General features: G+C 48.5%; 1 protein-coding gene across 8 annotated transcripts in view; it reads right to left on the bottom strand.

Moving 5' to 3' along the window:
- The window catches only part of NTM (neurotrimin), a 908,157-nt gene that overhangs the window by 628,920 nt on the left and 258,113 nt on the right, over positions 1–21,124 (bottom strand). For 3 of the 8 annotated variants that reach the window (XM_070623481.1, XM_070623483.1, XM_070623485.1), the window contains exon 1: positions 2,278–3,193. The exons of the other annotated variants lie outside the window; for them this stretch is intronic. The gene's annotated coding sequence lies outside the window, so the exon portion shown is untranslated. Of the gene's footprint in view, positions 1–2,277; positions 3,194–21,124 lie in introns of those variants that run through there. 8 annotated transcript variants of the gene reach the window in all.

Genomic DNA, 21,124 nt, shown 5'->3' with positions numbered 1-21,124 from the left:
CGTGGGCGCCAGAGCCCTGTGTGAGCCTGGTCTCCTCCAGGAGCTGGTAGCTGTGAGCAACTGAAGAAGCCGCTCTGCCTCCCTGAGCCTCAGTGTCTCCATCTGGTAGAATAAGATACCACTGTCTCCCCTCTAGAGCTGTAGCAAAAACAGAAGAAATCAGTGCAAAGCTCAGCCGCCCTGAGTAGGCACTCAGTGAGGACTAATTATTTATTAATGTGGCCACCATTCCAGAAAAGTTATAATGATACATTTGGCAAAGGTCTACTCTGTGTTTTAGGCTATGTAAGAAACAAATTAATTATAATAATAACAGCAGTGAAATCACATCATAGTCAGTAATAAAAATTTTAAAATGTGTTGGGAAAACAACCCATGATATATTGGGCTAGAGCCAAGACAACCAGGCGACAAACTGTGGCCAACAGATGAGCCGCTCTGCTGTTTCATACGCTTAATGAAACAGTCAGCTTCCTGAAATTGCTCCCTTGCTAAACAGACTTCCCAAGGGCTTCACCAGAAAGATCAATGACTCTATGCATCTTATCCAAGAGCCGCAGAACATATGACACTGGGGTACCGGGAAGTCCATCCAAGACCAGGAGGCGGGGTGGGTGAGGGTCAAAGTCTGCTCACATGGGTTAAACATTTAACAGAAAACAGACTCTTGCTATGAGGGGTTAATGCAGAAAATGGTACTCTTTTGGACACATGTGGCACACTGGGGAGCTTTCTTTTCTAGCAGCAAGTGAGTGAACTGTGTTAAGAGTCAGATGAAAGGGAAAATTTAAGACGAAATATCACTAACTGTGAGCTCCACGTTTTGGTCCACAATTCAGAGCTCAGGGAGTCACGCGCTCATGAGCCTCCTGTGGGTGCAGACCTGGGAGCTGGAGTGAGTCTAGGTGCCTGATAATCTACCTCCCCAGGGGAAGGATTTCTCTCTCATCAGTGTGGGAGAGGCAGCGATGTAAGTAACCAGACAGGGAAGTCAGGCTTGGTAATAACAATAGGGATATTCTTCTAACAGGGAATGGGAACAATAGGGCTGGTTCTGTTACACTGAGCCTACACGAGATTCATCGGAGCTAGAGAAAGGCTATAATAGTAGCACTTTAAATGCAAGGAAGCAACCCCATACTAAGAGTTCCCCCACCAGACTAATATCAGTGATCGCCAGCTCTCTGGTGCTTCAGCATTCCTCAAGGGCTGCTGAGACTTGACAGACTATCCCAGCTGGAAAGAACCGGAAGCATCGTCCATTTCAAGTTTATCATTTTGCAGGTGATGAGACTGAGACCCACAGAGGATCTGGAGGTGATAAGCTGCAGATAAAGACCAAACCAAGCTCTTGGATTGAATTGTATTCCTACTATACCTACCTCTTCTCTTCTAGAATTCCAGCCAGCCCTAGGAGTCACAAAAATGTCGTGAGTAGAGAAGGGAGACCTTTAGGAGCTGCTTTTCAGTTCGCTCTGAGGCACTTTCTGGTTGCGCTTCAGGCAGTGCCCAAACGCTTCTGCCACAGCCTGCTTCTCTGGGAAACAGAACACAGGATGTGGCACTATTTCTAATGGCCGCGAGAGGGCGCCAGCACCCCGTGCTAGCACACTCTTCAGTCTACCTGATCGCCCGTACAGCGTGTGTATATTTATTTTCAATGAGGTCAGGAGTATCAAGGTTGTAAAATAACATATTTTCACTTGTTTTCTTCCTACATCTCAGACATAGCTTTTCTGAAGTCAATTATCTCCCTGAGACGCCGTTCTCCCCACCTCCTTCCTCTTGCGCTGCCTTTCAACACATCAGAGTCTGACACCAACAGACTGAGAAATGAAGAGCGGGTGGCAAGCACGCAACTTTTTCCCTGACTGGAGATGTGAAATCCCTGTTGCCTGTTCTGGCACTTTGTTTTTAAAGGCAGTGTGCAAACGTAAGGCCTGTGTTCTCCAGTCCCAAAGAGGAAAGCCCGGAGGGTGCAGGGCCGGGATGCCGTCCAGGGGAGGTTTGAGGCTCGGCTGGGAACCCGGGCATCGGACCGCCTCTCCAGCGCCACTCCTGGCGGAGGATGGAGGAGCATGGAGAGATCCCGAAAGAGGAGAAAACTGGGGCAGTGAGGAGACACCCAAACTGTAGGGTGTCATTAGCTGGGTGCCATGTTTAAATGGAGGCCCTGCCCAGAGGCGGGTGACAAGGATGGTGAGGGGATAGGAATAAAGGACGCACATGTTCACACTCAAACACTCACACAACGGGAAAACAATTTGCAGCTCTTACAAAGAGCAGATCTGGAGCCTGGCAGAAGCATCAGAGTTGCATCTGGTCTAAAGGGCCACACACTCCTTCCGAGCCTGCCCAATTGCCCTGCTCAGAGAAGGCCACTGGCCTCGCTGCGTCCTGTAAGGCAGGCTTCTTCACAGGTCAGTAGAGATCCGATGGGTCAACTGCAAGCCCCACCCGCTCAGTGAGGAACCCTCAGCGGCCCTGAGTGAGGGCTGCCCCAGAGTTCACCAGCAGCGCAGCTGGTGGGCAGCCAGGAAGGGCAGTGGAGCTGCCTTCTGGTCTCACTGCTGCCTCACAGTCACCATCAGAAACGTGGGTTTCCAATCCTCTGGCCCTTCCCAGCCAGGAGCACCAAAACCTAAGTAAGATCGTGTCCCTTTCCTATAAGTACCGGTAGTCCACTGGGAAAGAAAAATAAATATCTCCACTGCCTTCTCGTTAATGCCATCATAGTGCAATGGGAACAAAGATGGGGGGCTTCAGCAGGGTCTTGAAGGATGAATGGGAAGTAGCCAGTCCGAAGAGAAGGAACAGAAATTCCAGGAATCCAGAACAGCCTGAGCAAAGACATGTCCCAGCGAGGGTCCGTGGTACCTGGCAGGGGTGGGGGACGCAAGCCGTCTGGATGGCCGGTGCATCTAGTGTAGTTTCCTCAGGGTTGCAAAGCTGCATGGACCGCAGCCCGAAGTTGGCGCACATTTGTCTCGTTAAGTATTCCCAGGGTTTAAAATAAGCTTTGAATGCTTTCAGATGAGGTGGATTTGGTCCAGTCTGCCGCCATCCGCCATCCTTCTCATCCAGGCGGGCTCTGCTCATTCACTTGCCCTGCCTGGATCCTGAAGGCATTTGGGACAGCCTGCCCTGTTGTAAGTCCTCCTAAACGGAGGGCACATGAAGCACCCTCTTTTATACAACGCTCTTGGGGCCTCTGATAGAGAGGGAGGGAGCGGGACGCCTGTGCCAGCAATGCTCAGACGTGGTCCTCCTGCCTCTGCCAGGAAGGCTCATCATCCAGGACCCATGGGGTCAGAAAGCCTAGTCCACTCCAAAAACAGACCATTTGTTTAGAAACAGGGATTGGGGCACACTGAGAGGAGCGCAGAAGTGCTCACAGCCCGCCTCTCACCATCTGCTGCCCAGTGGAGGCACTGGCAGGGGCAGCCAAGAGCCGGCCTGGCTCTCCGAGACTGAGGGGGGAGGCCTCTGCTCCTGAGCTGGGTAACTGCTGCTGTCAAAGACACCATATTCTGGAGACCACAACCTTGACTTGACCTTCAAAGGGGCCTCAGATCCCAAACCAAGAAGTATCACTGCCTCAACCAGGCTCCCAGGCCCTCATTCTGGAGCGAGCTCAGAAGACACAGTTCTCTTTGCCATTTTTGATGTCATTCATTTGATTAACCCATGTTGATTGGCACTTTGTCACCCTCTGGTGACCTGCAGATTTACACCAGGCCTTAACTTCTTACACGTCTGACTCTGACAGTTCTCACAGGGCTCCAAGCCATTTGCCAGCTCTGCCCAGTCCAGCATGGGTTCCAGAGGAGGCTGAGGGTCCTGCTGGGGCCCACCGCACCACAGACCCAGAGTTAACCTTGATTCAACCGCATTCTCTGCAAAGCCCAGAGCTAATAAGGCAAGTGTAAGCAGGAGCTGCGAATTAATCCCCTTGAATATGCAGGTAATCTAGATGGAAGGAGACGGGTGCCGCTGGCCCTCCATAAATAAATTGTGCATGAGGGGGTGGGGGTGTGGGTGAGGCTGGAAGCCAGATAGAGCCCCAGGGAGCAGAGGGGGTGGAACCGGCCTTGCAGGCTGATTATGCTTCTGCCCGAGGGGGACAGAAATGGCTGCGCCTTGACAGCCATAAAGTTGCTGAGTGTAGAGCTTACCTAGAAAGGCAAGAAGCCAAGAGCCACCTACAAATTCCTGAGCTAAGCCTTCTCTGGAGGAATTCATGGCCCTTCTGTATAGAAAGAGACAAGAGGAAGAGGAAGGGTGAGCAGAGGGTGATGGGGCAAAGAGGATGGAGGATGGGAGCGAGAGGCACAGACAAGGATGGAGAGCGACATGTCAGAGGAGGGAGAAGGGGAGGAAGCCTGAGAAGGGAGAGCTGAGGGACGAGGCTGAGGCACTGGCATCCCTGGGGCCTCCTGGGCCCTGGGCTCTTAGTGTCCAGCTAGCCTACACTCACACAGCCCCACAGGGAGGAACAGAGGCAGGAAGTGCCATCTCCAAAGAGAGGTTCTCCCACTCCCATAACTACGTGACCTGGGCTTAATTCAGCGACATCGAACGACCTGCCACATCCTCAGTGGCTCAGGGACACAACATCCCTATGCCTCGCCTGGAAAAGCAAAACGTGGAGTGAGGGGGCAGGACGAGCATTCTTCTGAGAATACTTAAGAAGAGGGGTCCGTGCACCCTGGACAGCCTATGTCGGAGCAACGAAACGTCACTGACCCTGCAGCTCCATCCATGTTGGCCCAAATAGCAGGATTTCCTTCTTTTTTAAGGCTAAATAATATTCCACTGTATGTATAGACTGCATTTTCTTTATCCATTCATCCATCCTTGGACACTTTGGTTACTTCTGTGTCTTGGCTATTGAGAATAGTGCTGCAGTGTACATCATGCTAACCGAAATAAGCCAGACAGACACAGAAAGACAAATTCTGCATGACCTCACTCACATGTGGAATCTAAAACAGTCGAACTCCTAGAAGCAGAAAGCAGAATGGTGGAGGGGGGCGAGGTTGGTCAAAGGGGACACAGTTTCAGTGATGCTAGAGGAATAAGTTTGGGAGAGCTAACACACACCGTGGTGACTACAGTTAACATTACTGTTTCGTGTCCTTGCAATTTGCTAAGAGGTAGGTCTTAAGTGTTCGCATCACACGCAAAAAGGAAAGTGGTAACTCTATGAGCTGATGGATACGTTAATTAGCTTGATTGTTGAGACCATTTCACAATGTATTCAATATCACCACATTGTACACCTTAAATGAGTACCATTTTTATTTGTCAATTATACCTCAGTAAAGCTTAAGAGCAATGGTGGGCGGGGTGCAGAGCTGTCGGTGGTCCTTTCTCAAGCCCCTCCCTGTCCTGCCCCCCTGGGCTCCGTTTCCTGACAGCCTCGCGCAGCCCCTTGGGGAGTCTCCATTCCAGGTGGCAGAGAAGGGGCTCACAGAGATGCTACGGAAGCCTGGCTGGGCCCTGTCCCCAGCCACCTTCCCAGAGCACTCCCCAAGTGGGAGAGAAACGCACCGCCACGGAATAACCGACGCAGGCGTTTGTTCTTCAGCCAAAAAAACACATAAAAGAAGAAGAAAAAAAAAAAGATTTTGACGGCAAGTTTTTCTTTTCTTTTTCCCATTTGCATCATTTTGCTTAAAACCCAAGAGCCCAGTTTTTGCCCAAAAGGAAGAGGCTGGAGTCGGGCCTGGAGGAGCAGTTTTGGGTGCCTTCCGTCTCTCAGAGTGATTCAACCCAATGTGATCACTTAATAGGGAACTCATTTTAATAGTCTACAAATGAGAAGTCAGAGACAATTAAAATTCATTCCCAATTAATTGGTTTTTTTCTTCTTTCATTACCAAGGTTTGCCAGTGAGATAACAACAAAGGATTAAAAACAAAAGCAGCCTGCAGCCTCCACTCCGGGCAGAGGCCGCCGGACTGGGCCTGCGGGGCGTCCCCGCCTTAGTTCAAACTCCTCTCCCTCCACCGAGCGCCCTCCGACCCTGGGGTAGAGACAGCCCGACCTTCAGAAGCGGAGGAACCTCTGAGCCGTAAAGTCACGGACGAGTTTATTACCAGGACGCTGCCGAGTTCTTTTTTATGGTTTTTAATTCCGGTTTATTTACTCTCCGGAGTAATGGCCTCAGCAGCCACATTTATTACTGATTCAGCCTGTGCTACTTGGGCTCCCAGAGAGGTCCTCCTCCGCCTCCCCCGCCTTCCCTCCTGGCTTCTACCAAAATTCCAGGCGACGACGAGCATCCTGAGAGGACAGAGCCCGGAGCCCACCGAGGCCAGACGCGCGCTCCGCCGACCCCCGCGCGACACTGGCGGGCCCGCGCCGCCCTCCTCGTGGGAAGGACCTGGCTCGGGCGCCCCACCCCGGGGGCCGGCTCTGCCGCCTTCACCTGGCTCCAGGAAACAGAATCCACAGGACGCGCAATGGGTACCAGCATCTTCCTTGCGCCGCCGACTTTAAGCCTCATAATCAGCCCTCTTGACCAGATACCTCCGCTGTCACCAGTTCTCCGGTGAAGAAACAGGCTAATAACTTATTCAGACACAGAGGCAGGGTTTGAATTTAGCTGATTCCAGAGCCTGACCCCTGACCCTCCATTTCCTTTGTGGTTTTGACCTCTGCTGCGTCTTTTGGATGCTAGAGTTCATGGCAAAACCCGTGGCCTTGTCATTTTTTTGAGGGGTCAAGGCTCCTGCTGAACTCCCGGCCTCACCTGGGTCTGGTGGCCCTGAGTGGACGGCTCTGAGCGACCAAGCTGGAGACACGGGGGGCTGCAGGTCGCCGAGAGGCTGAGGCTGGGGAACCAGTCCTGGGGCAAACTCTGAGCGCACCGTGGCTTCCAAGAGATCGAGAATTGGCCCCTTTAGAAATCAGAGCTGTCCCCTTTGCTCCCACCACCAGCGGGTCTCGCCAGGGTTAGAGTTCTGACGGAGCCTTTACTTTATTATTATCATTGTTGTTTGAAACGCCTCATAATAACTGGGATAGATTTCTTAGGAAGCCAAATAATGGGATGCGTTTCCACCCTGGCTTTATAATTAATGTTTGCATCATTTATCTTTCGTGGAAAGATTATTCTGACTAACGAGGTTCTGGGCCACTAATTCATTACACTGCCTTGTCACTTCCTGCTCCTCTTATTACCCAGAAATAGACTCATTAGTCAGAGTTCAATGACAGGGAGAAATTGTGTTCGTTAATTTAATTCCCTCACTCACTTGTGGGCCCCATGTTTGTCCAAAATTGGGGACTAGAAGGGGGAAAAATTGGTATCTTAAGACTTTGCTTCTGCCTCGTCATACTTTCTACCTCACTCCTGTTTAACAAGCATGGGGCCCAGACAGCTCGTACTGGTGGCCACGCAGGCCCTGCTCTTTCTCAGCTCAAAGCTCTAAGTGGTGGACGAGGGGACAGAGGACAGGGTTTAGACACTTCGGAAACATAATCAAGTTCTTGGGGGTTTTTTAACCTCAACTCGCAACATGTTCTACCTGTGAACCCTTAGGAATACCCAGGCATCCCAAGAGGAAATGCTGGAGATGTACATGTATGTTTATGACACAGTGTCCCCGAAGTCCGGCACCACAAGAATGTAACGTGATATGATATAGCATCTATAGGCTGGGCTCAGGGGTTAGATAGACTTGAGTTCAAATCCTGCCTCTTCTTGTGGGAGCTGCATATCCTTACTGGAGAAGCTTAGTCTCCCTGCACTGCGCTTTCTCATCCACAGAATAGGATTAACAACTGTTGTGAGGGTCAAGCTGGGAGAGGCTCCAGAAGAGGTTCGCACAGTGTGCTACGACTATTAAGAACCTGGAAGAAACATGCACTAATCAAACTCACACGGCGAGAGAGAGGGCGCCTTCCAGCAGGGCTCCTAAGCCTGGCTGCACACGGAACACCTGAGGATGCCCAGGCTCCTGGACCATTTGGGTGGGAATCTCTAGGCATGAACGGAGGGCATCAGTGCTTCTTAAAACCTCCCCCAGCTGTTCTAAGGAGAGGTCAGGGTTGAGAACTCCTCAGCCTCCTGAGGTTGGCAGTGAACTCCTTCAACCTTGATCAAGCACAGAGGGTAACCCAGTTGTGTTCTTTCTGAAAGGGCTCCCTAGAGGTGTTATGCTCCTGGTCCAGCCTGTTCCAGAAAGGAGTTCACTGCACGGGACAGGGACATTTCCCTGGGCCACTCCACGAGCAGGATTAGTGCCTACATTGTTCCAGGTGCTGGGCAGACCATGGGAAATAAAAGCAGCCCCAGAGCTTGCTGTCTTGGGGCAGCTGGTCCACTGGGGAGCTGGAATTAAATCACCAGTGAATGCTTAAGTGCAAACCAAAACAAATGCACTCGGGGAAGAAGGTTGATCCCAGGGCCATGACCCAGCCTGGGGACCAGGAAGGCCTTCACAAGGAAGGATCTTGAGTTTAGTTATAAAGGATGCCTAAGGTCATCCATGTGAAGAGAGAGCAAGAGCGCTTTCCAGGCAGAAGGACCAAAGACCAGTGCACAGCCCATGTGGCCGGAGCAACGGAAGCACGGGGAAGAGGTGAGCTGAGAGCAGCAGAGGCAGAGCTGCAGAGCCTTGGAGATGTTTGAGGATTTGGGTCCTCCCTGTAAGGGCAAAAGGATGCTCTTAAACTGAGGAATTTTAAGTGGGGCAAAGAGGAGGGATGGCAGGATGGAATAAGTCATCCTTCAAGCCAACTCACTTCATAGCACTCCGGTCCTGACGGCCAAGGTGATGGCATGGTGTGAGGGGCCAGTCACAGCGCTCCACCCTGCTGAGGCCCTCTGGTCAGCCCCTTATGGAAAACTGCAGTGGCCCAGATATGCTCACCGATGCGTGGGGCCCTATCTCACAGATCAAATCTATGCTCGGATTTCTACCCACCAAGAAACTAATCAATAACTCAGCTCCTAGAAATGTTGATAGCAGCAATCTCTGGAAAGGCATGCCCTCTTCCATGGTAAACTGTTCCATTGGAATTCTGCGGTGCTCATCATCTTTTTGTGAGTGTAGCTCTGTGAGTCTGTCACCATGAGTCTGGCCATGTCTGTTAGACTGATTTCATCCATCCGTTTGTGGACCCAAGAGGCTGAAGGCCATGTCCTTGGTGAACACACAATGGGGATGTCATCCAGTGCTTCTTGGCTTCCAGTCAATCTATGCCTGGAGGTCATGGGCTTCTCTTCTCTCAGGATGTCAGACTGGTGTGTGTTCACTGTGTTTTTTCATTCTGAGATCCTCTGTTCTGGGAAGGGCACATTGTAGGCAAGTCTCCATGTCCAAGTAGACCAGGCCATGGGCAGGACAGTTGATCCCCCTGCCCTGTCAATGTCTTGTGTGTTCGTGGCGCATTATATGTTCACGGTCCGTAATCTCAACCTCAATGATGTAAATCCTTGTAAGTGAATCCTTAGAGTTTGGCCACAGTTGTCTGTAACTGTAAGTGTCATTAATATAGAGGGACATCTGGAGATAGTAAGAGGGGAGGCAGGCCAGGGATAGGTTGTGGGCTTCTGACAAGCGGTGACCCAAGGCAGTCCTACTCCCCAAGCCAGTGAGGCTGAAAGCTGACGAATATCAGTCAGGCAGGGTGAGGAGTGGAAAGTTCGAGGCCTCCACTCAGACCCCTGCCTACAGGCTGATGAATTCAACAAGCCCAAGCACAGAGTCCTGAGAACAGAGTTGCTGTCTTTGATTACCAGGAGACAAAATGGCCTAACTAGATGAAGTATCCTGGGTGGATATTCAGCACAATGCCTGGCACATGCTAAAAATTACAACATTATATGTACAATTATTTTTTATTCCTATCACTACTGAGAGAAATAGCTAGAGTTAGAGACGTGGATATTGAGCACTTAGAGTCTTATAATATTTATTACTCATCATCTCGATTAATTCTCAAAGTGGCAGTGAGATATGTGTCATACTCATTGTACACATTAGGAAACCGAGGATCAAAATGGTAACTTACCATAGGTCAAGCAAAATACGGCAGAGGAGGAATTTGGATGATAAGCCTGCCTTCTTTGCATGACCCCTAGGAGTCTCTGCACATTCTCGACACTGGGGCCGAGTCTTGATGTGCCCGTGCTGTGACTGTCTTAGTCAGCACAAGCGACCATAATAAAGACCACAGACTGGATGGCTTACGCAACAGCAGCTCCTTTCCTCATAGTTCTGGGGCCAGAAGTCCAAGGTGAGTGTCTGTGAGGTTGGTTTCATTCTGAAGCCGCTATCCTTGGCTTGTAGGTGGCCATGTTCTCCCTGCATCTGCACCTGGTGTTCCCTCTGTGTGTTTCTGTGTCCTAATCTTTTCTTCTTATGAGGACACCAGTCAGAATGGAGGAAGGCCACCCATATGACCTCACTTTGCCTTAAATATGCCTTTAAAGGCCCTGTATCCAAATACAGTCACATTCTGAGGCCCTGGGGCTTAGGACTTCAATATATGAATTTTGGAGAGTCCACAAGTCAGCTTATAACATTGACCAAGTAGTTTAGACAAAGCTCTTTATCTTTCACTTGCCGTGGGCTCTACACTTGGCTTTTCACATCAGTGTAATCACTGTGTACCCAAAATATTTTTCACCCCACAGTACAAAAAAGGTTTTTACTCTGAATGGTTGGGCAAATGTAAGGATTAAGATACCTCACTCCAGAGATGAGGTATGGAAAGGAGGGGTAGGACGAGCGCTCTGTCCAGGTATCAGTCTTCAGAGGAGCTCCTTTCTTAATTTCCCTGAGGGACAGGAGAGAGTGTGTGAATGCCACTGGCAAGCACAGGAGGCATTTGGAGAGTTGTTTTCCCAACTGCGTGTGGTGTACCCGGACGCAGTCTGCAGACAGCAGTTTTGTGCGTTCTGTCCCCAGTGCCACATAGATGCACAGAGAGTTCCAGCGGCTCAGAGTGAGCCACACATGCCCCAAGGACGTGCTGAGTGGCCCTGGCCCCTTTGTTCAGCTTCTCTTCCCTCACTATGCCGTTAAAAGATGGTGACCAATGTAAAAGGGTGGCTTTTAAATATTGTTGGAAAAAGAAAATGTTGAAATCCAAGAGAATAATGTAAGAGAGCAATAATCACCTTCCCGTTGACTACATCCTATAACCTTTGGCCCTCGGGGATAATGAACTACATCTCAAATCTTCTTGGTTTGATGTGTTCTACTAAAATGATCAAATTAACATACAGGAGGAAGAGACAACGGAAGGGAAACATGTGGCCTGTGTATTCACTTGGTACCTGGCACTTGGGAGTAGACAGCTGGAGAGAGGGAGAATTTAATTTCCTGGGGCCCACACATTTCTGAGTGATTGGCAGGCAATTTTGCTCTCCACTAGGCCTGGTATTAAAAGGAAGTAAAGACTCAGAAAGCTGCCAAGAACTGTTCCTTGCTTTTGGCAAAAGTTGTAGATCTCATCAGAAAAATCAAGAACTAGACTTAGAGGTTTGGGGAACCAGGATGCAATGGAACATCTCAGGTAATGATAACAAGTGCATGTTGGTAGAGCATCCTTTCATAGGTATCATTCTCTGATTTGGTCTCCTATTAAGCTTATGAAATAGTATTATCCTGCATCTGCCTTTGTCATGATGTAAGAGGCTCAGAGAATTAAATAAATTGACGGAGAGCACACAGCAAATTAATGGCAGATGCAGGCCTCAAACCCAAGTTCTTCTAAGCCTGCATGTTTTCACTACCTGTGCTGGCTCCTCCAAAGCCTGTGCAGAGGCTACCTTCGTGGTCAAGAGCTCTATTGATCTAAACAGCTAGAAAGGAGTAAGTCCAGTGTTGTTGGAAGACATTCCTTTCCTGCCACCCTTCGCTCTTCTGGGATAGTATATTCTATATACAAGCAGTTAAGAACATGGATGTCATAGTAAGAGAGTTACAAGTTCAAAGTCAGGCTTCAAGGTTGAGCAACCTTGGGCAAATTATCTTATCTCCTTAAACCTTGATTTCCTTGTTTGTAAATAGAAGATGGTAAAACCAACATCATAGGATTTTTAAAAAAATAAAATATGTGTGAATGTGAGTTTGTTTGTGCATTGTTTAGCATGGTATCTGAAACCCAGTAAAGGCTAGCTTTAAAAAAACATGACAAAATGGTCCTTGCCCAAAGAGTAGGGATTCCAGCAGTCCCCAAAGCAGGCTTTGCAAGGGTGGCAGAAGGTTGGGCTAATTGTGGAATTCCATATATTCTTTTGTTTCAGTCTCTACCACCTTGCACTCAGTGCAAATTCCATAGAGCAGCCTGGCCTCCTTCCAGGCTGGGACTGGTGCAGACAGAAAGAGGAGTCAAAGAAGGCCACGGGATCCAGAGCAGAGAGGGAAACAAAGGGAAGAAGATCAGTGGTGGACCCCACATGATGAACTGTACCAACCTGGGGTGCTGAAGCTGGGAAAGCAGCCAGATCAATGGGTTCCAGAGCAAAGGAAGAACCTGAACCTATTGCTTTTGGCATCCAAGCCAGGAAGTTAAATCCAGTGACTGGGCAAGGTGTTTGGTAAGGGATGGGGGATAAAACAGGCACATATATCTTGGGAAACAACAGTGAGAGGGCAGATCTGATTCTGAAAAATGTCTTTGCTCCTTGTCACCTTCCAAAGGCAAAATCATAGCTTTGTGCATTTGCATCTAAAAATATGCGTTTGTATGTGCAAGTGTTGGTGCGTGTGTTTGGGGATGTATGTGTGTGCAAGCACTACTCATTTGTCCTCCTACTCCACAGGGCATGGTAATGCCAGAAAATGTGTTGTTTATAAGGTAGGTGCAAATAGCATTTTATTCTCATAGTTCTGAGAATTGTAGCATATTTACACTATTCAGATAAGCCCATGTATTTCTATACTCTGTGGAAATTTTTCTTGTAAAATTAACATATGCTCTATTACCTCCTTATTAATAAGACATTCTGAGGCTCTGACCTCCTCCATCACAGTCCCCAGAGCCTCCCCACGTCCCTGCCTCTGAGCAGATGAGGCAAGCTCCGGCGTCCCAGGAGAATCCTGGAGAGACAGCTGCCCTGTCCACCCCTCCACCACCTGCCCCTGCATAGAGGGCAGCCTATCAGACAAGGAAAATCTAGCCTCCAGCCCTTATTCTGCAGACAAATTCCAAAAAAGAGGAGTTTTCTAACAAAGTCAATGGTTCCATCAGCCTTGATCCAAAGGCAGCAACAAGAAATCTGCGTTTTATGACGAAGGGGTGACACAGGGGCTGCCTATGGCTAGGAACCCCACTTTTTAATTCATCTGCTGGGCAAGGTTCGGGGGTGGCTTTCTGGCTGCAGCGTGGGGGTGAGCTGAGCCCTGGCCTGGGCTGGAACCCAGAGAGGTGGCAGCTTTGCTTTCCCCATGCTGCGGGGCGATGCTGAGAGCGTCCCTGGGCCCGTCTGCAGCCATGAACATGCACTAGAAGGCACTGTGTCTTCCGTGAAAACACGATAAATGACCACAAGATTGGGAGATGACTTCAGGAAAAGAGGTATTTTGGGGTTTTCCACATACAATAAAACTTTTCCCACTTCAGAGGAGGAAGTTGCATTTTGAGCTTTCTTTTTTTTTTCCTTTTTGTTGAAATTGAGGAAAAGAGACTTTAAAGAACATGTGTATATCAAATATTAGCAACAGAATTAAACAACTTTCATAACAAATTCTGGTATTTTTGTCTCTTTTAAAACTTCTAACACCCACAGATTGGTCTCTTGTGTGGTGAGATCTCCTCCGAGAGTTCGGCTGAGTCTGGCTTTGTTCCAGTGTTTCTCCCCTTTCTAACAACCCACCCTTCAATCAATTCTGTTTATCTCCTTAATTGGATGTAAGATAGGACTGCACAGTTTAAATATTTTTATTGAATTGAGTTTTATGTTCCCAGTCTAGATTTATAGACTATTAAGTAGAATGTTTTACATTTCTCTCTCTCAAGGAAAATAACAAATACATGTGGGCAGAGCCATCAGTCAATTATTTCTGTGGATCGTTTGCAAATTATAAGAAAACTCAAAGCACTTCCACTTTGATCTTAGGGGAAAGCAACTGAATTTCAGAAGAGTCTTGAACCCAAGACCCAAACTAGTCTTGAACTTCAGAACTGCTTCCTTCAATGACCAAGAAGAGGTAAGGTGACTATAATGACAAATCATCCTCCAAGTTTAGAAAGCCACTCTGATCCCAGCTGAGGAGAAAATAAGTGGTGCTCTAGCCTCGGCGACCAGGTGGGCACAGACAAATCCATCCCAGTGATGAGACGGACCCTACAATTAAGTAAATGACGCTTAACATACCAGTACCAGAGGATCTCAGTTTCCCCACAAATCTCCTTTCTGTCTAGAAATTTCCATACCATTTGCAGTTCCATCAGGGCATCTTCCACATTCCTAATTTTCCTCCTTGGAATATTTTAATCCTATATCTCCAGATTTAAACGTATTTTCCCCTACTTGCTCTTCCACCAATCCACAGCAAAGAAGCAGATACATCGCACCAGGACTCAAAACCTCACCTCATTTCAGATTTGAAACTTCACCAAGGGAGACCCCTTGGCCAGAGCACCAGCCATCCATTTCACTGAACCGACCTCTTTCCAAGAGCAAAGGCATCTCCATCTCAAAAGCCACAGCCGTGACCGGACCTCTCGTCCTGGGGACAGGCATTCAGCATGGCCTCTGGGGGGAAGAGCCCCCCTCGCCTGTCTGTGAAAGGACGATGAATTCAGGGGCACCTACCTGTGCTGCCCCGCGACTGCCACCTCTTCCCACCTTCCCTGTTCCTTTTCCGCTCATTTTTTTTTTCCACTTTAAAAACATCCAACTTTGCCTTGGGGATGAGCAGAATGAAATGTCACTTACCTATAAAAAGAGAGACAGAAGAGAAAGCCATGCATCACGTTACACACAAGTTCTTTGAAATCAAGGCCAGCTTCCGACTTTGAAACTGTAACAATGAGTGAGTATTATTTTTTCATCCTACCTTTCTATATTTAATGAAACTCGGATTTTGCGAGAAGTGCATCCCCAGGGCTGAGCCTCCCTCCATGATTTTCCTTTTGTCTTGTTACGGCTCACTGTCCCTCTTCACCAGCCTCGCCCTGCACTTCCTGCTCCCTCTCTTCGCTGAGGAAAGGTCAGGAAGGAAAGAGGGAAGACACTCAGACCACAGAGATCAAGGTAGACTTAAGACGCAGGCACTGAAGTTGTGAGGCGCGTGGAGCCTTTTTTCTCACAGGCGGGTGCCCCGGAGACCTGGGGTCAGTGCTGGCCGATGCCTACGAAGGAGGAAGGTCATAGTTCTCCACAGGGTGACTTTCCATCTGAGGCTCCGGGACCTTTTCAAATGGCTCTGGCTCTGAGTCTTCCTCCTCTCTGTCCCTTGCCCATCTTCCCCCTCAGTCCTCCAGGGCAGGATGAGCTCACCCAAGGTCTCCATCCTCCCCTTTGTCACACAGCAGCCATAGTTTCATCTTAGTGCTCATGGTTCAGGCTTCTACAGAAATAGCTCATCACAACACCGTAAGGCCAACTGAGACCTGTGTAGGTAATTTTCTCCAGTCCCCTGCCTCAAGGTAGGATCCAACCTGGTTCATCCGTGTCCTAGGAGACCCTCTGTCTGGGAACTCCGAGATGCTGAGTCCATGCCTTGCCTGCTCCTGGCCTCGGAGTCTCCCACCCTTCGCACAGCAGATTCCTCACAGCCCAATGGCTCCCCGCCTCCCTCTGCCGAGGGGGAACAGCCCCACCCTGCGCCATGTACCAAGTCCCCTAACACGTCAAATAGTTTAGAATCAACTTTAGTGTACTGCCAGTATCTTTTCCTTATTCTGCCTGAGTAACTCAGTTCTTTTTAGCCTTTTCTTAGAGATTTTAGTTTTCTGGTTTTTCTCCTCAAGCTCCTCTGAGAACCTCTGTGGAGGACACCCCAGAGCTGAGTTGACTCAAAAAGTAACCACGTGTCCCCCATTTGACTGATTCTCATACTGCATTCCACAAAGGGTTTTCCACTCAAGGTGCTCTGCCAAAAATGGAATCGTGGTCAAATATTTTCAGAAAATGCTGCACCTTCCTTCACCTCTTGGAGATTGATGACCACAGTAGTACACTGAAGAGCTGGAGAAGGTCCCCAGTGAAGAGCCACACTTAAGCTCTTCCTGAAACTATTTGTCTCAGAAACTTTGCTCCCTACTCACAAATTAAAACACTCTTCTCTACTTCAGAAGGATGGCTATTTTTTGTTGTTTTTACGGATGTTACACTAAGAATAACTGTTTGGGTCTTATCACAGGCTGTGGCCAAGGGATCCTGAGAGCTATGTCGCCTCCTGCCACAGCCTGTGGGAAGCACAGCCCAGGACTCCGCCCCTCCCCCAGTGTGGGAAATCCCCCCGCCTGCTCTCCCACTGCGCCCTCATCTCTGAGAGGGGGAACTCTCTGCAGTCTGCGTACTCCGTCAGGATGTATGAGGCTGCAGGGGTACTTGAAATGGGCTTTGTAAACTGTAAAGAGTTTTAAGGGCTTGGTGTTCAGCACTGCTGTCCTTGGGCCACATTCTGGAAAGACAGAGAACACTGTGCATCAGTGGACCAGGGAGCTGGTGAAGATGTGCTCTTGTTTCCCCAGTGAATGAGTAGTCAGGAGCTGGTATGCCCGATTACTTCTCCCGGTTTAGACTCGGAGGGAGAGATTGACCTCGTGGGTCTTTTTCCACCTTTAATATCTATGCCTATGAGCTTCCTGCTGTTGCACAGGAATGATTTCTGTGCCTTCTCAGTGTTTACACCTTTCAAAGCTTGTAATCCTGCTCTGCGGCTTTGCAGCTGGGCAAGTTTCTCAGTAGACCACGAACCTCTAAGCGGGGAAGGGAGAGAGAAGTGCTAAATCAGATGGTGGGGTAAGCAATGCCTTGTCTGTCTTCATTATTACTCTTAAGGAGAAGTGAGCATCAAAATAATAACATGCCAGTGTAGCTATATCGACTACAAGTAATGGACCACTCAGGTGGGGGATATTGATAATGGGGGAGGCTGTGCGTGTGTGAGGGCAGGGGGTATGTGGGAAATCTCTATATTTTCTGCTCAATTTTGCTGGAACCAAAAATTGCTCTAAAAAATAAAGTTTAGGGGCCAGCCAGGTGGTATAGTGGTTGGGTTCATGTGCTCTACTTCGGCAGCCTGTGTTCGGATCCCAGGTGCAGACCTGTATACCACTCATCAAGCCATGCTCTGAGGCAGCATCCCACATACAAAGTGGAGGAGGATTGGCACAGATGTTAGCTCAGTGACAATCTTCCTCAAGCAGAAAGAGGAAGATTGGCAACAGATGTTAGCTAAGGGCCAATCTTCCTCAATAAAAAAAATAATAACTAAAAAAAAAATAGTTTGCTAGTTTAAAAAAGGGTGCACTCCTTAAGTTTTCATTTATTCAAGAAAATATTCTTGATCATAAACTATGTGCAAGGCCTATATTTCCTGCAGAGCAGGAGAATTCTGGAGATGACCGTATTTTGTTGGTACAGTCCCAAAAGTAGTGCTCACAAGGCCTTTTACTGGGCCATATAGAAAGAATGAAAAAAATGGAAATAATGTCCCAGTCCTGGGAAAGCTTGAAAACTTCACAGGAAGATAGAAATATAATAAGTTTGGGAAATACTCAGAAAACTATAACTACCATCCCAAGTTTACCACCGCCCCCCCCCGCCTCCTCATCTTAGGGAATCATTTCTAAGATTTAAAACCAGCTGAAGTGCCACGTCGTCTCGGAGGCCTTCTTGTGGCTCACCCCAGAAGGTGTTACTTTGTCCTGTGTACCCAACAGCTTGCTGCTCGCGTTTGCTTTTAGCACTTCTCCCATTTTGCTGTTTATTAGTCTATTGTTTCTACTTTGCTACTACATTTAGACTTTGCAAACTTGACAACACCTAGCCCAGGTTCTACTACAAAATAAGTTATAAGAAACCTTTAGGTTTTCAGACCTTTTTGAATTTGGAATTACAGATAAGGGATTGTGGGTCTGTATACACCAGATACTATGATATCTCTAGGACTACAGAGATGAAAGATATGATTCTATCTTCTTGTGGTCTAAAGGGGAAAACCAACAGGAGACACAGAATTATAACGTAGCATCATAGCTGACACACAGGGGTGGGCGTAGGGTGTGTGAGAGGACAGAGTGCCGTGTCTTTCATTTGGGTGCTGAAATGATACAAAGAGAAAATAACCCTGGAATTCGGTGGAGGCTGTCAGGGAAAACTTCACAGAAGAGGCTGGCCCTTTTTAAGCAGGTCCTGCTGCAATGCTGCCTTAAAAATGCACTGACCACCATCTGTCTCCATCCCTCCATGGCAAGGGCAAGTTTGCCTGGTTTTCTCCCATCTTGCACTGCAGAGTTCTTCTGTGATGGATTTCCCACTGACCTGCCCCGAAATCTAAGGCCTGGCTCAGGGCCTAGAGGGGCCAACTCAACATTCAGTCCCCATTCAAGGCACTACAAGCCCGATGTGTTTCTATAATTTTTTGGCTGCTTTTCATAGGGCCAACGTAACACCAAAAATGGTGACAGCCCAACTGTTCAAAGCAGTTTCAGCTGAAGAGGTTCTTCTCCAGATCTCCATTCCTCACTTTAACTCAGTTAACCCATTTGCTCCCACAGCCAGGGACGCTCCTCAGCCTTTGGGGGATAAGGAAGGACACTTGAGGGCTCGCACTGTGGCCTGGTATTGGGTGTGGTCCACTTCAGCAGCCTGGGTTCAGTTCCCAGGTTCAGACCTAAACCATTCATTGGCAGCCATGCTGTGGCAGTGACCCACATACAAAATAGGGGAAGATTGGCACAGTTGTTATCTCTTCCTCAAGGAAAAAGAGGAAGATTGGCAACTGATTGAGATGTTAGCTCAGGGTGAATCTTCCTCACCAGAAAAAAAGAAAAAATAGAAGAACAGCTGCCCATGAGGGTGGCTCATGGAACACAAAGGTCTTGGCCAAATTCAAAATGTGCATATTCCAAATGCAGTGCAAGTGCTTTCCCAGGGGGAGCATTTATATTGACAATTGCATACTTACTCCAAACCTGGCCCGAGAGTGGCTCTAGTCTTGAGCCAAGACTAGCTCTCCTCTAACTCTCTGTCTTATGGCCTTTGGGCCTTCAAGGAAAGAGACAGGATGAAAAGGCAAGAGCTTGGATCCAGGGCTTGGTAGTATCCCTCCCCTCCTCTCTGCTCCTACACCCACACTCCTCCTCTGTCCAAACTGGGAATGTGACAGTCCATCCACAGGAGCTCTGCTCCCACATCCATGCTGCTGTGACCTTCAACAGCATCTCTGTAGCAAGCCACAGGTGGTCGAGCCTTGAACTCCTCCTCCGTAGCATCTGTGAAGGCTCTATGTCAACTCCCAGCTCTGTCCATGTCATTGGGAGGATGACTCCTAAAGACCTGCAGTTATTCCCTTGATTTAGAGGTATCACATCACAGCCCATGCTATATTGCCTGAAGAAAAAGAAATGAGGATTGCTTTTGAGTCTATTTAGGTGGAGAAATGACGTGGGATCATCTAGAGGTATGGTATTTTTAGGCAAGTATTCTATAGGCAGAGGGATTGCTTGAAAACCTCTTCTCTAGCTAGACCCCCAAATGGGATGGGGATGGAGTGGATTCTCTCGCACTTCTTCCCACGTTCTCTTCTTCCCTGTTGCAGAACACTCTTGAAACGCAAATACCTCCTACCTTTCCTACCCACAGCTTCTCCACACTCTAGAGAGAGGTCTGGTACTGACATGCTGTTGGTAGGAGAACCGAGGCCCAGGGAGATGTCAGCTGGAATCTGGTGAATGCAGGGGAATAATGGGAGGAAAGGGGAGCACTGACAACGTTCCTGGCTGTCCCTCATATGCCCTCACATTCTTTCCTAGAATGAGGATGGAGGGCCTCCCAGGAGCCAGGCAACATGTCTAATGATGAGATGTGGCTGAGGCCAACATGGGCAATGGATTTTGTCCCAGCATTTCAGAAGGCAACCATGTTTTTTGTTTGGGCTTTTTTTTTTTTGGTGAGGAAGATTTGCCCTGAGCAAATATCTGTACCAATCTTCCTCTATTTTATATGTGGGATGCCACCACAGCATGGCTTGATGAGTGGTGTGTAGGTCCACCCAGGATCAGAACCCATGAACCCCATGCTGCCAAAGCAGAGCACACAAACTTTATCACGATGCCAAGGGGCCAGCCCTAAGAATGGAACAATTTTTATGCTGCTCTGAGGCTCCCTTGGGAGACCAGAATTCCTCTGAGTAATACTGTTCCTTTCCTCTGGTTGCTTCACACAGAACTTCGCTGGGCAGATTTTCCTTTTCTTTCCAGTGAGTGTATTTGTTGATTTTCACAATCAGACATAGCAGTGTGCTAAACGTCTAGGTGATCTCAATTTTCCTCCCTGCCACCCTCACCCTTCTTTCTCTACCACGACGAGGTGAGGATTTGGAGGGGAAGTAATATCAGGAGAGGGGGTTGGGACTATGAGCAGGGTTGCAGCCCAGCCCATTCACTGCGTTCAGCCTCTGTCCCCTCTGTGTCTCTGACACAAAGTGCTGAAGAATGCCACCTGTGCAAAACCAGCTGTGCCAGCAACTTCCCTGTGTTTCCAGGAAGCTTCAGGAACCCTTACTGACCTCACCTCATGGCACATTCCGTTCATCTGTGGGATATCTCTAGAAAGGAAGGTGATCAGAGTCAGCTTAGATGCTACTAATTAGCATCTTCTCCTTAAAGACTGGGCAAACGTCCAGAAATTGCTGAGAATTCCAGAAAACAGGGAGCATAGCTGCCAAAGTTCTGGGCTAGGGTAAGGATCTGAGGCCGCCTTTTCTCAAGGGCTGAACTTTTAGATGACTACGTCAGTGGCGGTCCTCCACTTTTCAGATTAGAATCACCTGAGTAGATTTTAAAAATCCTGGTACCCAAGCTTCATCCCAGTCCAATCCAATCAGAATTCCTCAGAGTGGGACGCAGGTATCAGAGTTTTTGAAAGCTGTCCGATTGATTCCAACACGCAGCCAAATCTGAGCAGCAGCATGCTGGCATG

This window comes from Equus przewalskii, chromosome 6 (assembly GCF_037783145.1).
Source record: "Equus przewalskii isolate Varuska chromosome 6, EquPr2, whole genome shotgun sequence".
NCBI lineage: Eukaryota > Metazoa > Chordata > Mammalia > Perissodactyla > Equidae > Equus > Equus przewalskii.
The sequence above is the reverse complement of the archived record's forward strand: the minus strand, read 5'-3'. Positions and strand labels throughout refer to the sequence as shown.